This window comes from Lampris incognitus, chromosome 1 (assembly GCF_029633865.1).
Source record: "Lampris incognitus isolate fLamInc1 chromosome 1, fLamInc1.hap2, whole genome shotgun sequence".
In the NCBI taxonomy this organism is placed as follows: domain Eukaryota; kingdom Metazoa; phylum Chordata; class Actinopteri; order Lampriformes; family Lampridae; genus Lampris; species Lampris incognitus.
The window spans coordinates 70,217,970-70,236,512 of NC_079211.1; the positions used below are offsets into that span (position 1 = coordinate 70,217,970).

The 18,543-nt window shown below is 47.8% G+C and overlaps 1 protein-coding gene across 1 annotated transcript in view; it reads right to left on the bottom strand.

The window, feature by feature from the left end:
• The window catches only part of LOC130111005 (disabled homolog 2-interacting protein-like), a 145,569-nt gene that overhangs the window by 102,582 nt on the left and 24,444 nt on the right, over positions 1 to 18,543 (bottom strand).

Below are 18,543 nucleotides of genomic sequence, written 5' to 3' on the forward strand. Positions count from 1 at the left end.
CGTACGACCATATCAACATGAGAAGTGGTTCTGGTGACTGTTTCCAACACAAAAGTTGTTTGATGCAGTTTGTCCATTACAGCAATACCAAAAGTCAGCTGATCAATGAAGGAATGCCAGAGGTACAGACATTTTACTTAAATCCCATTCATTTCAAGACTAATTTTCTAATCTAATAATTCAGTCATAGTTGCCTCACCGTCTATGACAGGGATAGGCAACATGACCAGCCAAGCAGTTACACACCTGAGTCTACAAATCAAGGTCCTTAGCAAAGACTATTAGTTGACTCATAGACCACTCTGAGGAGAATCCATATCTCCAAAGAGGCAGCAGCAGACAGGGTGTCGGGCCGCACACTGAAGACATGTGCTGACCAACTAACAGGGGTGTTCACCGACATCTTCCACCTCTCCTTACAACAGGCTGTAGTCCCAACCTGCCTTAAATCCAGCACCATTGTACCTGTACCCAAGGGGACAGCAGTCAACTGCCTCAATGACTATTGCCCAGTTGCCCTGACCCCAGTTATTATGAAGTGTTTTGACAGTATTACACTCTCTCACAACAAGGACATCATCACCACAGATCTGGACAGCCACCAATTTGCCTATATCCTTGACCTGGTCTGCTTTGTCAATCTACCGATACACAACATCCATCCATCCTCATTTCCTCTGTCAGACCATAATCTCATCCAGTTCACTATTCCATCCCCAACTCCTCGGCCACACCTCCTCAGAGAAACAACATTCCGCAATACTAAATCTAATGACCCCCTCCAACTCTCCAATCTGCTCTCCCCCTGGAACCAGCCTCTACCTTACCTGATGATCTCACCAATCACCTCAACGCCACCCTGTCTGCCTCCCTCAACACACTGGCCCCTCTCAAAACAAAAACAGTCTCCTTCAACACCTCTGCACCCTGGTTCACACCTGAGCTCCGCACAATGAAACAGACTGCCCGCCAACTGGAACGACTTGCCAAGAAAAAATCTCTCATTGTACATCAAGAAGCCCACAACCTCCACCTCTGCCTACAAAGATGCCCTCACCGCTGCCAAGTCTGCCTATTTTTCCACCATCATTAATGATTCCAACCACAACCCCCGCACCCTCTTCGCCACTGTAAACAACCTCCTCAAGCCCCGTGCTGATGCCCTCTCCAACTCTACTGCTGAACAATGCAACTCATTTCTCCAATTTTTTGCAGACAAAATCGCTGCTATCAACAAATCACTGTCCCCTGCATCTGACTCAGCAGCACCTACTCCAGCCCCTCTTCTCCGCATTCCTCTTGACCTCCATACCCCTCCCCCTGATCGCCGCCTCTCCCGGTTTGTTCCAGTTGCCCCTACCACTATCTCTGAACTCATCAACTCATCAAAATCCACAACCTGCTCCCTTGATCCCCTCCCCACCCCCTTACTGAAGAAATGCCTCCCTGCCCTATGCCCCTACCTCACCAAACTTTTCAATTCCTCACTGTCCCATGGAATTGTCCCCTCTTCCTACAAAACTGCAGCTGTCACCCCAATTCTCAAGAAACCTGGTCTTGATCCATCCTGCCTCAACCACTACCGGCCAATTTCCAATCTCCCCTTCCTCTCTAAAACCCTGGAACGCATTGTCGCCACACAACTCCAAACCTACCTACACTCCAACAACCTACTTGAACCCCTCCAGTCTGGTTATCGCCCACTCTGGTTATCGACCTCCTCATCTCTGCTGATACTGGAGCCCTTAACATCCTCATCCTCCTCGACCTCAGTTCAGCCTTCGATACAGTGAGCCACAACATTAGTCTGGTCAGTTAAGGGCAAATATGGGGTCAAGGCTGCAAAAAGTCATTCACATTTGAGCCAATGTTTTTCTGTTAATTTAGGGTCCAATAAAGAAAAAAATGCAAGGAGCCCAAAATTTTAGGTGGGGGAAGTCTCTGAAATGGCCACGCCCACTTTTTAGGCCTGGAACTCAGTATCTCGGCTCCTGAATGTCGCAGAGAGCTGATCATGGGCTCAAAAGAAGCAGAAGCACCACATTTATATAAGCATTATGAACAAACATATACCCCAAAACCTTTACTTTTTCAGGTATTTACAAAAAACTAATTTTCACTGGTCACATACATGGCCACGCCCACTTTTTAGCCCTGGGACTATATCTCAGGCTCAGCTCTCGGAGGTTGCCCCGAGTTGATATTGGGCTCAAAAGATGTGGAAATAACTATTTATATTAGTGCTCTGAACAAATATACTGTATGCCCTAAAACCTTCACGTTTTGAGCTATTCATGAACATGTTCTTTTTTCCATTGAATTGATCAGCAGCATGCAATCAACTTTAGCCAAATCTGTGCAAGAAGGCTATACAGTTTGTTTGAGTAAAAGTGTTACATCTACTCATGGAGTGCTAGTATTCAAGTTGACTCTTTGTTATAAGAGGAGGAACCCAGTAACCACCAAAGAAACAAAGCAAACCATGTGAGGTCCAAAAAAATCTTTATTTTAACCTCACACATCCCATCAGACTGGATTCAAACACTTGCTGAGGCACTTGCAATAAATGAGACATTTCATCCCTCTGCCAGCACAAGAACATGAGGTACACTTATTAGATCTGCAACTACACACCCCTGTTACTTGAGACAATGTATCTCTTGTGGAAACTGTGCTCCACTTGACGAAGAGTTCCTCTCCTTCGGTAGTCCAACCCCATTCAATGACAGGGGGACAAGGGAGTTGTAGCAGGCTGTTTCCCCACAGCCATCCTGCCTGGAATGTAGCTCTCAACAGATGCTGTAGAAGCGCATCCTGACTTGGGGGTAGGTCTCTCAGCTCATCATTAACTGAGTGCTTGAACAGCTGGAATCTGAGCTCATCTATACTGACACAGTTGTACAGTCCAGTCTTGTTGTACCAGCTCATTACCCAGGGCTCAATAACTTCCATGCTTTCCTTAACTGTCTCGATACTAGGGCAGCAACTTAGTCCTCTCAAAGCAGCAGTGAGTTCTGTGGACTTACTGTGGTTTATCCAGGCTTTGTATTGAGCAGTCTTTGAGTGGCCAAAGAAGGCGCTCACAGAATCACAGCCACTAAAAGAATGGAACACAGGCATGGCATCGGCCACATCTCCACCAAGCTTCTTGTGTGCTTCTGTGATTGAGTAGAATTGGCGTTTGCCAGGAACTGCAAAGTCAACTATAAGTTGCAAGTCATTACATACTGATAGGAACTGTGTAGTGAACCCTAGTAGGATGACTACCACATCGGAGTCGACTGTTCTAACTGTAACTGACTTGATCCCCTTGTTTAGCATGTGCATCACATGGCAAACGATGCGGTAGTCAGCCTCCTCAAGCATATCTATGCTGTCATAAAGCAGGATCTCGAAGCTTTCGCCGAAGTTTGCAAGCACCTTTCTGCCGTAGGTGATGCTGAACTCCTTGTCCCAGTTCCACGCTTGTGCCTTAGCAATCCTGGCGAACATTAGATTCAGGGCTACTTTGTTGTCTACATTAGACAGAAAAGCTTCAAAGAATTGCTTAGATTCTGGCATGGTGTCATTCTCACTGAAAGCCATCTGTGAACTACCTGCTGATCCCCGGTTCTTCCTAGTCGCAGTCTTGATACTCATATTCTGGTAGAGGTCAGCCACAATGTCAATACGATTGGCTTTCTTCTCATGACCGATCCTGGCAATGCTGTTCAACACTTTGATTACAAAGTCTTGGAATGTCATGCCTTTGGTGAGAGACTTTGCCATGATTCGTACTTGCACAGACAAATCTATCACAAGTCCTTCTGAGGATGTAGATTGAACTTGTACACCGATGTCCTTAAGAATTTGAGACTTTTGGCTATGATAAATATCTCCATCCTTTGTTGACAAGGCGTCGGGTAAACCTGAAATTGAAATGAATAGTTAAGCTAAGTGTAACTCTTGGGCTTACTGTCAAATCAATTAACTTGAATGTGAAATTGAATCAATGAATATCACTGTATTAAAAATCTGGTAAGACTTAAGTAACATCTAAAATATTTGAATAACTGACTTTATATCAATTAGTTTCACCTGTGAATTCACCACCAAATAACTTCCTTGTCTCTTCTTCTCTTGATCTGCAGGCCTCCTTCAGCTTTGCAAAGGTTCCTTTGGGTGGCTTGATTGCAGGGCTAGCGAGTTGGACTTTTGCACATGAACTTGGGAGTTTCAGGGCATTTCGTGAGATGGTTGCATTGACATCCTTCTTACTTAATACAATTCGCTCCTGCACAAACTGGTCATGCTGAGTTTTGCCGACTGTAAAGACAAAACTGGAGTCTTTACTTATGACATCTGGGAAGGGAATGGATGAGTTCAACCTCATGAACTGAGCTTCATCGAACGGGTTGGTAAGGATACCCTGGTACACCTTGAGTGTGTGGCTTGAAAATGTTTCCTTGAAGGAATCCAGCATTTCTTTGTGCCCGTGTGATGGATCTTGACCTTCGACCTCATCTAGGTAGCGCTGGATTTCGGGTAGCGCAAGTTCGAGTTTCCTGAAGAACTCTTGATCTTCCCGATTGATGATATCGACATATCCAGTGTCAGACTTGATGACCTTTATGTTATGTTCCTGCTTTTGATCACATGCAATCTTTGAGAATGGGTTGTCTCTGGTGTTTACTGTGAAAGAGCCTGAAAGAAATTCCTTGAACAAGTATGGGTGTCTCCATTTGAGCTCTTTGAGATCCTGAAGAAACACTGATGCCCATCTGGCATAGTGTGTATGATCAAGTGCAAAGAAAAGAGGAATGAGCTGCTCAAGTGCACTGATCATCATGATGAAGTTTGCCTCTCGAAAGGATCTTATGAAGATAAGAACCTTCTTGATTGTGTCAACAACATTGTTCCAGTAGTGAAACATGGGGCTGTTTTCATTGGCCACCCAGTTACTCCAAGTCAAACTGTTGTCCTCTAGACGTTTTGCCTGAAACGTTTCATCTCTCTTCTTGGCCAGCACCACAGCCAGGAGTTGAATACAGTATCTAGCCTTCTTTATGGAATTCACATCGCAGACAGCAGTTGTCAGACCTTTGATATTCAGATTAGCTGAGGTTAAGATGGTATCAAGGCCAGTTCCTTTTATCAACTGCCCAACACAGACAAGAGAAACCTTCTCAAGGTGCAGCCCACCCATGAACGCGAAGTATGAATGAGAAAACTCTTCCCCCATGGCCCACTGTATCATCTTCTTGATGGCATAAAGGGGCTGATCGGATCCACCCACTGCAACCTGGCCTGGGTTAAGATATCTTGTGTATGATACTGCTATTCTCATGACATGGAGCTGAAGACAACTAAGATATTTTCTAAACTCATGATTCGTGTGTGTATTGTGCTTCATGCTTTATAACATAGGCAGCGAATGAGATTCATGTCAAATATAGCTTTTTACAACCTTCAGGAGCTGATACGTGAAACGTGACCAGTAAAAATTAGTTTTCTTAAAATATCTGAAAAAGTAAAGGTTTTGGGGTATATGTTTGTTCATAATGCTTATATAAATGTGGTACTTCTGCTTCTTTTGAGCCCATGATCAGCTCTCTGCGACATTCAGGAGCCGAGATACTGATTTCCAGGCCTAAAAAGTGGGCGTGGCCATTTCAGAGACTTCCCCCACCTAAAATTTTGGGCTCCTTGCATTTTTTTCTTTATTGGACTCTAAATTAACAGAAAAACATAGGCTCAAATGTGAATGACTTTTTGCAGCCATTTTGCCTTAACTGACTAGACTACATCCTGCTCACCAGATTGAAAGATGTCAGTATTGAAGGCACCGTACTCAGCTGGCTCCAATCTTACCTCTCCAACAGGTCACACTTCATCTCACTTCACAACCACTCCTCTGTTCCATCCACAGTCACACAAGCTGTTCCCCAAGGTTCTGTATTCGGCCTACTCCTTTTCATCATCTACATCCTCCCTCTTGGTCAGATTGTCCGCCATTTCAACTTGGACTTCCACTGTTATGCTGATGACACCCAGATATACCTCAGCACCAAATCCCCTCACAATCCACCCCTCTCTCACATCGACTCCTGGCTGTCTGCAGTTAAAGTCTGGATGCAGCAAAACCTCCTCAAACTCAACAGTGACAAAACTGAACTCCTCTTCATTGGCTCCAAGTCCACTCTCATCCAAATCAACAACCTTGCACTCACCATCGATGGCACTACTGTCTCCCCTTCCCCCCAGGCACGCAACCTTGGTGTGATCCTTGATCCCACCCTCTCCCTTGAGCCACATATCCGCTAAATGGTCAAATCCTCCTTCTACCACCGTCGCAACATTGCAAAAATATGATCCTCTCTCACACGCCCTGCTGCTGAGATACTGATCCATGCCTTCATCTCCTCCCACCTTGATTACTGCAACTCACTCCTCCATGGCATCAGTGCTAGCTCTATCAAGAGACTCCAATTGGTCCAGAACGCACCACCCGACTTTTAACTTTCACCAAATCCTGGCACCACATCACCCCAGTCCTAAAAGACCTCCACTGGCTACCCATCTCCCACCAGATCAATTACAAACTCCTAGTTCTTATGTATAAAGCCCTTCACAAATTGGCTCCCCCATACCTCACCGATCTCCTCTCCCCCTACCAACCCTCTCGGTCCCTCAGATCCACCTCAGCCTCCCTTCTCTCTACCCAGGTCCAACCTCCGCGGCTTTGGTGACCGAGCCTTCTCCAGAGCAGCTCCCGGGCTCTGGAACTCACTTCCCCAAATCATTAGAGACTCAGGATCCCTCCCACTCTTCCAATCCCGTCTCAAGATACACCTTTTCTCCATTGCCTTCTCGTGCCCCCCCCCCGTCCGCTCATACACCCCTGGTCTGGGGCAGGCTGGGGACTGAGCGCTTGACCTGCATCTGTGATTTATGTGATTTATTATGTTTGTTTTTCTTTCCCTTTATATCTGTCCAAGTCGGAGATACTGCTGGCCTCGTGTGTGGCTGCCGCTTCTCCCTCTCGTAGCCCCCCTTCCCATCCACCCCTGTATGTCTGTGTTATGTCTATCTGTCGTCTTGTTTCACTCAGTTTATTGTAAAGCGACTTTGAGTACTTGAAAAGCGCTATATAAGATTGATTTATTATTATTATTATCGGGGGAACAGATCTACTGAGGATGCAGTCTCAATTACACTTCATACAGCTGTGTCCCACCTGGAGCGTCCAAACACATATGTCAGGATGCTTTTTATTGACTTCAGCTCCGCTTTCAATACGATAACCCCCATAAACTGGTACACAAACTCAGCAACCTAGAATTAACCACCTCACTCTGCTCATGGATTATGGACTTCCTCACTCACAGACCACAAAATATCAGGATAGGTAACCATACATCTTCAACCTTCATCCTGAACACAGCTGTGCCACAGCGCTGTGTGCTCAGTCCAGCCCGCTTCACCCTTTTCAGCCACGATTGTACCCCCATTCACTCCTCCAACACTGTAGTGATGTTTGCTGATGACGCCACTATAGTGGGACTCATAACCAACAACAAGGAGACACACTACAGAGAGGGGGTCCAACATCTGGCTGGGTGGTGCTCAGAAAATAACCTGGTTCTGAACACCAGTAAAGCAAAGGAGAACATTGTGGACTTCAGGAGATCCAGGACGACCACTCCACCCCCACTGCACATAACTGGTGAAGAGGTGCATATTGTGGATAACATCAAATTCCTGGGAATCCACATAACCAAAGAACTCACATGGTCACTCAACACCTCCCACCTGGTGAAGAAAGCACAACAGAGGTTTTTCTTCCTCAGGAAACTTAAACACGCTGGTCTCCCTTCTCAGCTGCTGGTCAACTTTTACAGAAGCACAATAGAAAGTGTCCTCTGTCAATGTGTCACAGTGTGGTATGCCAGCTGCACAGCAGAGAACAGGAAGGACTTGGCCCGGGTGGTAAAGACAGCATAGAGGATTGTGGGAGCTGAGCTCCCAGGGCCGGGGCCTCATGTATCAATCGATACTATGGGCAAATTTGTGCGTACAAACCCATGGAATTTTTTAGCCCTCAAGATTGCCTGACTGTCAGCAGCAAAGCATGATGGTTATTTGTAATTCCTTCCTCCTAACATCTATTGTCTACCTCTTGCAACGAGCCATCACCCAGGCTCACTTATTTATACTACCTAACTTATTTATACTTCCTCACTTATTTATACTAACTCACTTATTTTTACTACCTCACTTATTTATACTACCTCACCTATTTTTATTAACTCACTTATTTATACTACCTCACTGATTTATACTACCTCATTTATTTATACTACCTCACTTATTTTTACTACCTCACTTATTTATACCACCTCACTTATTTTTACTGCCTCACTTATTTATACAACTTCACTTATTTAAACTACGTACCTCCCTTGTTTATACTACTACCTCACTGATTTATACTACCTCACTTATTTTACTACCTCACTTATTTATACTACCTCCTGCCTCACTTGTTTATACTACTATCTCACTGATTTATATTACCTCACTTATTTTTACCACCTCACTGATTTATACTACCTCACTTATTTTTGCTACCTCACTTATTTATACTACCTCACTAATTTATACTACCTCACTTGTTTATACTACTACCTCACTGATTTTTTTACTACCTCACTTATTTTTACCACCTCACGGATTTATACTACCTCCTACCTCACTTGTTTATACTACTACCTCACTTATTTATACTACCTCACTTATTTTTACTACCTCCCTTATTTTTACTACCTCACTGTTTTATACTACCTCACTTATTTTTACTACCTCACTTGTTTATACTACTACCTCACTGATTTTTTTACTACCTCACTTATTTTTACCACCTCACGGATTTATACTACCTCCTACCTCACTTATTTATACTACCTCACTTATTTTTACTACCTCCCTTATTTTTACTACCTCACTGTTTTATACTACCTCACTTATTTTTACTACCTCAATTATTTATACTACCTCACTTGTTTTTGCTACCTCACTTATTGATACTACTTCACTCAAAGGTTACATCAGTGAAGGGTCTCAAGATCCATGAAGGCAAAAAGAAGTGCCTTAGTGAGCTCGGTAAGGGGCCTCGCATTGACCAATACTTTTTAAGAAGTAGTCCAAATCAGTTGAGTGAAGCCCGGAGGCTGGAGAACCCCCACAGTCCTCAGGGTATCAGCACCCCAGACGAAGTTCAGCTTTGCATAGACCCGCCAGTGGACTCCGGTCTGGAACCCGGCCAGCCACAGCCAGCAGCAGAGAGGAAGATGGAAGGAAAAAAACCTCAAATCCTGTGGCCCAAGTCCAGCCAGAAGATTGAGCGGGAGACCATCAACTCTGACCTTGTCCTCTTGCTAGAAGGTCGAAAGGGGAACAGTGAAAGAAAACTGGAGAACATGGGAGCAATAATTTACAGCTATGGCGTAGAGAGATTTGGGGTAAAGGAGAAGATACCCAGTAGGCAGAAAGACCCCTCAACCCAGCCCAAATCCAGGGGGCAGCGGGAAATTGACAGGTTGGTGAAGGAGAGAAGACAAATGAGGAAGCAGTGGAGGAAGGCCACAGAGGGAGAGAGGGTTGGGCTTGACGCACTGCAAGCTGAAATAAAGCAGCATTTGACAAATCTGCGAAGAGAAGAACACCTCAGACGACAGCATAAGAGGAAAGAACGGGCTAGGACTCGCTTCTACAGCAACCCTTACAGCTTTGTCAAGAGCCTTTTTGACAGCGAGAAAAATGGGAGCCTTAGAGTCCCCATACGAGATCTGGAAGAGCACCTAAAGAAGACCTACTCTGAAGTCCGGAGACATGAGCCAGTCACCATCCCGGATGACATGCCACCAATTCACCCACCTGACCACACACAAGACCCCCCACATGGAGCGAGGTGGAGAGGACGGTAAAGCAGGCAAGATCGATGTCAGCTCCTGGGCCCAATGGTATTCAGTATAGACTCTATAAGAACACTCCTGGAGTCCTGAAATACCTCTGGAAGCTGATGAAAGTGGCATGGCAGAAATGAGTCATACCCAGGGCATGGCGAAGGGCAGGAGGCATTCTGATCCCCAAGGAAAAGAACTCTTAGCGTGATTGCCCAAAAGCTCTCCACATTCCTGCAAAGAAACAACTTTGTCGATACATCAGTGCAGAAAGCCGGGACCCATGGCTTCTCAGGATGTCTGGAGCTTGCTAATATCATCTGGCACCAGATACAAGCTGCCAAGAAAGGACGGAGAGACCTGCACGTGGTTTTCTTAGACCTTGCCAACGCTTTTGGATCAGTTCCTCACAAGATCCTGTGGACGGCGTTTGATTTTTTTCCATGTCCCCAAAAACATCACAGAGTTGGTCAAGACCTATTTTCAGGATCTCCAGTTCTGTGTCACAACACAGAACACCACCACCACTTGGCAACATCTGGAAATAGGCATCATGGCGGGCTGCACTATTTCCCCTCTGGCATTCACCATGGCAATGGAGCTCGTCATCCGTGCATCTCAATGGGTGGTGGGAGGTGAAAGGCCCAGGAATGCCCTGCGTCTTCCACCAATCCGGGCATACATGGATGACTTGACAACCATAGCAACAACAAAACCATGCACCAGGCGCCTGCTGCAGAAACTCCAGGAGAACATCAAGTGGGCACGAATGGAGTTTAAACCAAGCAGATCCCGCAGTATCTCCATTGTTAAAGGCCAACTAACAGATGAACGGTTCTGCATTAGTGATCAACCAATCCCCACAGTCCAGGAGAAGCCCATCAAGAGCCTCGGACGGTGGTACAATGCAGACCTCAGAGACACCCAGCAACTGGAGCAACTTCGCCAGGATACAATCAGTGGCCTCAGGGAAATCAACAACACTGCACTGCCTGGGAAGTTGAAGCTCTGGTGCTTTCAGTTTGGGCTGCTACCCCGACTCATGTGGCCAATAACCATGTACGAGGTCTCACTATCTCATGCCAATCGCTTGGAGAGGCTAGTGAACTCGCAGGTGAGGAAGTGGCTTTGACTGCCAAAGTGCCTCAGCAGTGTTGGACTCTACGGCAATTGAGCCCTCGCACTGCCAATTTCCAGCCTGGTTGAGGAATTCAAATGTGCCAAAGTGAGGCTGGACATGTCCCTCATAGAATCCCGAGACCCGGTAGTGAGAGGAGTTGCTCCAAACCTAGCAACAGGGAAGAAATGGACCCCAGCTGCAGCTGTACTGGAGGCAAAATCTGCCCTCTGCCACCGAGAAGCAGTAGGCCATGTTCAACAAGGCAGAGGCGGCCTTGGCCTGGGAATAAAAACACCTACCTGGCAAAAGGCGACAACTACTGAACGGCGAACTATGGTGGTTGAGGAGGTTCGCTGACAGGAAGAAGCAGCCAGATGTTCTAAAGCCGTAGCACAAGCCAAACAGGGCCGCTGGATGAGGTGGGAGGGTGTTGAAAAGAGGAAACTCACATGGAGTGAGCTCTGGAGCATGGAATCAAACAGGTTGAGTTTCATCAGCAAAGCCCCATATGATGTCCTGCCCTCTCCCACAAATCTAAATCTCTGGCTTGGAGAGAATCCATCTTGCTCCCTGTGTACAGCCCCAGCAACCCTCAAGCACATCTTGGTTGGCTGCAAGACCAGCCTTATCCAAGGCAGATACACCTGGTGACATAATCAGGTGCTCAAGTGTTTGGCAGCTGAACTCGAGCGCAAGAGGGTTTCCATCAATGCCCAACCCTTCAACAACCAGGAAGGGCCCCGGCGTTTTCCAGCTTTAGGGAGGGAGGGGGATAAACTGAAGGCCAACCCTTCACTTCCCGACTTAGGTCAGCCAGGGATTGGGAAATGCGAGTGGAGTTAGGCCAAAAGCTCATCTTTCTGACAGAGATCGTAACAACCACCTTGCGACCAGACCTCGTCCTCTGGTCCAATTCTTGCCAGCTCACTTACATCATCGAGCTGACAGTCCCCTGGGAGGATGCAGTCAATGAAGCATATGATCGTAAGAAGCTGCGGTACGCCAACCTAGCAGCCGAAGCAGAGGACAGAGGCTGGAAAGTGAAGGTGCCCCCCTGTGGAGGTGGGTTGTAGGGGCTTTGCTGCCAGCTCCACAGCAAAACTCCTGAGGGAACTAGGAGTCAGGGGGCAGGTCCACAGGAGAGTGATCAAAGAGCTAGCCGACGCTGCTGAGAGGACTAGACACTGGATCTGGATCAAAAGGAGAGACGCCGTCTGGGCTGCCAGGGTGAACAGCTAACCACAGGACACACACCCAGGACTGATCAACCTGTGGTGGGCCTGCCTCAGTGGAGGGTGTCTTGTGATAAAAGGCCGAAACACCCTGTGATGCTGAGGTACACAACTGACGATGTGTCCTGGTGGTGGCAATGTCACCTTGGCAGCCATCTCCAGTTTATTTCCCACCGAAACTGTTGCAGTGCAAACACTAGGGATGTTAACAACCAGTCCTTTATTGAATCACTTATTTATACTACCTCACTTATTTATACTACCTCACTTGTTTATACTACCTTTGTTTATACTACCTCACTGATTTATACTACCTCAATTGTTTATACTACCTCACTTGCTTATACTACCGCACTTGTTTATACTACCTCACTTGTTTATATTACTACCTCACTGATTTTTTACTACCGCACTGATTTATACTATCTCATTTATTTATAGTACCTCACTTATTTTTGCTACCTCACTTATTTATACTACTTCACTTGTTTATACTACCTCACTTGTTTATACTCCTACCTCACTTCTTTTTACTACCTCACTTATTTGTACTGCATCACTTATTTGTACTATCTCACTGATTTATATTACCTCAAACATTTATACTAACTCACTTATTTATACAACTCACTGATTTATGCTACCAAACTTATTTTTACTGCCTCACTTATTTATACAACCTCACTTATTTATACTACCTCACTTATTTTTGCTACTTCACTTATTTATACTACCTCACTTGTTTATACTACCTCACTTGTTTATACTAACTCACTTATTTATACTACCTCACTTATTTTTAACTACCTCGCTTAATTTTACTACCTCACTGATGTATACTACCTCACTTATTTATACTACCTCACTTATTTTTACTACCTCACTTATTTATACTACCTCCCTTGTTTTTGCTAACTCACTTATTTATACTACCTCACTTGTTTATATTACCGCACTTGTTTATGCTAATACCTCACTTATTTTTACTACATCACTTATTCATACTACTGTGGCGGCCACTAGGGGCTATGCCTCTCACCCAGCAGGGCTGTGGGGTGGGGGTGTGGTTTACGTTGGGGGCGTGGTTTACGTTCCTGGTGCAGGGTTGTTCCTGTTTCAGTTTGGTTTTGGAGCTGAGGAATAAAGTTCCAACTCGCCTTGGTCTCCTGTGTTTTTTCTCATCCTGCCACATTGGTGACACCGAATTGAACATGTTTGGAGCAGAAAAGGAGTGTGAATCCACTTCGGCCACGCCGCCCCAACTCTCACAGCCGGCTGTTCTCGCCGCGGCTGTGAAACTCCCAGAGTTCTGGCAGAGCGACCCGGCCTCGTGGTTCCAGCATGTCGAGGCGCTGTTCCACCTGCGTGGAATCTCCGCGGACGACTCCAGATACTATTTAGTCGTCGCTGCGCTGGACCAGCAGTACACACGCCGGGCCATGCAGCTGTTGCCCCCCCCCCCCAAGACGGTAAATACGTCGCCCTCAAACATCTTCTGCTCCGGAGGTACAGCCTATCTGCCGCAGAAAGGGCAGATAGAATCCTTTCCCTATCCGGTTTGGGCGACGGGACGGCTGTGGATCTCATGGACAATATGCTGTCGCTGCTAGGCTCAGACGAAGGTGGATTCCTTTTCCCGCACGTTTTCCTGCGCCAGCATCCGTCTCCTGTGCGCGCGGCTTTGGCTAACTCCCCGTGTCTGGCCACTGGTGACCGTCGAGGTTTGGCTGAGGAGGCCGATCGGGTCCTGCTGGCTACCAGACGGTTCTCTGAGGAGAACCTCCTCGTCAGAGGACGCGGACCCGGCGGTGGTGGCTGGAGTGACTGCCCGGGAGCGGCCTCTGTTTCTTCCACCAGCGGTTCGGCGGCAAGGCGAGGCGCTGCGTCCCTCCGTGCACGTTTGAGGCGGCGGGAAACTCCAGGGCAGCGCTCAGTAGCAGCTGTGGGCGCTGGCGGACGTAGTAAGCTGCTCTTCATTAAGGACACGATGTCAGGAAGACGGTTTCTGGTGGACTCAGGCTCGCAAAAGAGCCTACTCCCTCCTGCTAAGACAGACAGGTCGGCCGAAGGCGGCGGCCCAAAGTTGAGTGCAGCTAACGGTTCGTCCATTGCGGCGTTTGGCACAAGGTTGGTGACTGTTTGCTTCCACGGGCGCCATTTTGAGTGGGACTTTGTAGTGGCCGCCATTACTGTTCCTATTATCGGCGCGGATGTTCTGTGTGCTAATGGTCTGCTGGTTGACGTTGCAAACCGCCGTTTAATTGATGCTGTGTCTTTCGCCACTGTTCCGTGCGAGACAGGGGGAGCCGGGCCGTTAACACACGCTAACTTTTTGGCATTATGGGATGTTTTTCAGCGTTTGCTGGCGGATTTTCCATCGGTGACTCCACCTGCCTTTTCCACCGCGGTTACTAAACACGGGTTACAACATTTCATTCCCACTCTGGGACCGTCAGTTTTGGCGCGCGCGCGGCGCCTCGACGCGGTAAAATGGGCTCCAGCTAAGGAGGAGTTCGCCATCATGGAGCGTCTGGGTATAGTGAGGCGTTCCAACAGTCCGTGGGCCTCGCCGCTTCACATGGTGCCCAAGGCGGATGGGTCGTGGCGGCCTTGCGGGGATTTTCGCCGCCTGAACAACGTCACCGCCAATGACCGCTATCCCATCCCACACATACAGGACTTTTCCATACGCCTGGCAGGTACCACTATCTTCTCTAAGGTGGACCTGGTGCGCGGCTATCATCAGGTTCCCGTGCGCGCAGAGGACGTGCCCAAGACCGCAGTGATCACCTCGTTTGGGCTTTTTGAGTTCATGCGCATGCCTTTTGGCTTGAAGGGGGCAGCGCAAACCTTTCAGAGGCTGGTGGACTCGGTGTTGCGTGACCTTGCTTTCGTGTTCGTTTATCTCGACGACATATTAGTGGCCAGTCCGTCAGCTGAAGAGCACCTGGCGCACCTGAAACAGGTTTTCCGTCGTCTGGACGAACACGGCCTGATAGTCAACCCGGCCAAGTGTCAGTTTGGACTGCCGGTGATTTACTTCTTGGGTCACCGCAAGGCGCGGTCCCGTTGCCTTCTAAGGTGCAAGCGGTGGCGGAATTTCCCCGCCCAGTCTCTGTTAAGGCATTGCAGGAATTCTTGGGCATGGTGAATTTCTATAACCGTTTCCTCCCTTGCGCTGCCCACCTCCTTCAGCCACTTTACGAAGCCCTGCGGCTTAAGAAGGCTAACGACCCTGTCGAGTGGACTCCCGAACGGGTCCAGGCCTTTGACGGAGCTAAGTGCGCCTTGGCTAACGCTGCCCTCCTCGCCCATCCCACACCCACGGCGTCCGTAGCTTTAACAACCGATGCGTCTGACATAGCCGTGGGGGCTGTGGTTGAACAGCGCGTGGCGAATGCGTGGCAGCCACTCGCATTTTTTAGCCGCAAACTGCGGGATAGCGAGCGCAAGTACAGCGTTTCTGACCGGGAGTTACTGGCACTGCACCTTGCAACCCGTCATTTCCGCTTCCTGCTGGAGGGTCGCTCATTCACGGCTTATGTGGATCATAATCCGCTGACTTTCGCCATATCCAAGGTGACTGAGCCGTGGTCTGCTCGTCAGCAGCGCCACCTAGCGGCAATCTCTGAGTTCACAACGGACATTCAGCATGTGGTCGGGAAGTCCAACCCTGTTGCTGATTGTCTGTCGCGTGTGCTTGTGTGTCCTGTGCACCTCGGTGTGGATTTCTCCGCTATGGCTGCCGACCAGCCCAAGCGACCCGGACGTCCTTGCACTTAGGTCAACGCGTACCGGTCTCAGGCTAGAGGACGCTGTGATGCAGGAAGGCAGTCCTGCCCTCCTCTGCGATGTCTCCACTGGCCGTCCCCGCCCCGTTGTTCCAGTGGCCTGGCGCCGTCGAGTTTTCGATTCGATTCACTCCCTCTCGCACCCAGGAGTTCGGGCGTCGGTGAAGTTGGGCGGTTCGCCTGGCCTGGCCTCCGCAAGGACGTCAAGGGGTGGACGGCTGCATGTGTGGCATGCCAGCGCGCTAAGGTCCATCAGCACACTAAGTCGCCCCTCGAACCGTTTCCGATCCCGGCCAGACGTTTCGACCACGTGCATGTGGACCTGGTGGGCCCTCTACCTTCTTCACAGGGTTTTACGAACCTGCTCACAATGGTAGATCGGACCACCAGGTGGCCAGAGGCTGTCCCTCTGTCCTCCACAACATCCTCGGACGATGCACGCGCGTTTCTTTCCTCCTGGGTCGCCCGTTTCGGCACTCCGTCAGGTATCACCTCAGACAGGGGCCCCCAGTTCGTGTCAGAGCTCTGGTCGGCACTTGCGCAATCCTTGGGTGTGCAGGTACACCGCACTACCGCGTACCACCCTCAGGCTAACGGCTTGTGTTAACGTTTTCACCGGTCGCTCAAGGCAGCGCTGCGCTCTCGGATGGTAACTGGGTGGACCGTTTACCTTGGGTTATGCTCGGGTTGCGTTCGGCTCCTAAGGAGGACCTCGACGCGTCACCCGCTGACCTGGTGCTCGGTCAGCCGCTCCGCGTCCCTGGGGAATTTTTGCCTGGGAGTTCCGCTCCTCGACCCCGTCTGGCCGTTTATCCTTTTTTGTCCGACAGCACTCGGGTTCCAGGCCCCGTTCACCACTGTTTTCCGCGGTCGTTCGTGCCTGCGGAGCTCATGTCAGCTCGTTTTGTTTTAGTACGGCATGATGCTCACCGCTCGCCCCTCCAACCCCAATATGATGGACCATTTCGGGGCCATCCAGGGGTCCTGGGCAGTGTCTTCACAGTCTTGGACTGTGTTTCACCTACTGTTCTGGCTGAGGGACGGCGCAGCCGTTATGGCAGGCTGCTTAAGCCTCCAGTGAGACACTGATTTTCTTTCCAGGAGTCCCTTCTGGGTGCTCGGGGGGAGGGGGGCTGTGTGGCGGACACTGGGGGCTGTGCCTCTCACCCAGCAGGGCTGTGAGCAGAGGGCGTGGTTTATGTTGGGAGCGTGGTTTACATTCCCGGGCTCTCTGGTGCAGGGTTGTTCCTGCTGCAGTTGGTTTTTGGAGCTGAGGAATAAACATCAAACTCGCCTTCGTCTCCTGTGTTTTTCCTCATCCTACCACACTACCTCACTTATTTATACTACCTCACTTATTTATACTACCTCAATTATTTATACTACCTCACTTATTTTTACTACCCACTTATTTACACTAAATGTTGTTTGTCCTTGTTTTTGTTTTGTTTTTTTCTTTAATCTTTTACCTTGTCTAGTGCTGCTGGTCTGAGTGTCACCAAATGAAATGTCCTTCCTTATCTTGTCTTATTATCTTATGTTATCTTATTATCTTATATTATTTTATTATCTTTTCTTATCTTCTTATCTTATGTTATCTTCTTATCTTATCTTTTCTTATTTTATCTTATCTTTTCTTGTCTTGTCTTATCTTATTGTCTTGTCTTATCTTATTATCTTATCTTGTCTCATCTTATTATCTTGTCTTGTCTTGTCTTATCTTATTATCTTATCTTATCTTGTCTCATGTTATTATCTTGTCTTGTCTTATCCTTATCTTATCTTGTCTTATCTTATTGTCTTGTCTTGTCTTATCCTTATCTTATCTTGTCTTATCTTATTGTCTTGTCTTATCTTATCTTATCTTATTATCTTGTCTTGTCTTATCTTATTATCTTATCTTGTCTCATCTTATTATCTTGTCTTATCTTATTATCTTATCTTGTCTCATCTTATTATCTTGTCTTGTTTTATCTTATTATCTTATCTTATCTTATTGTCTCGAATCGTCTTGTCTCGTCTTGAAATATAGACCTGCACCCACACTGGCCCTTCCTGGGTCATGTTCCCCATCCCTGACCTATGAGGTTCAGCGTGATGATAGAGCACACACAAAGACCACACAAAGTGCCCCACAAAAACCATGATAACAACTGGCACCAACAAACGGTTAGTGGGCACTGTACAGAGTGCTGAAGTCACCATGTCCCTCCATGACGTGTGTGCAGTAGGGGGGTGAAACTTGAAACACTAACGTGTTTTATCATGCTGAACATCTGGGAGCCAACATGCCGGCCATATTGGATTTTCTATCGTTCTGGATTGCATCATACCGTCACACGAACTACTCATTCTGTTTTTGTTTTTGGGGTTTTTTGGGCATTTTCGGCCTGTATTAGATAGCGATAGTCGAGAGGGACACATGAAAGGCAGGGGAGAGAGAGGGGATGACATGCAGC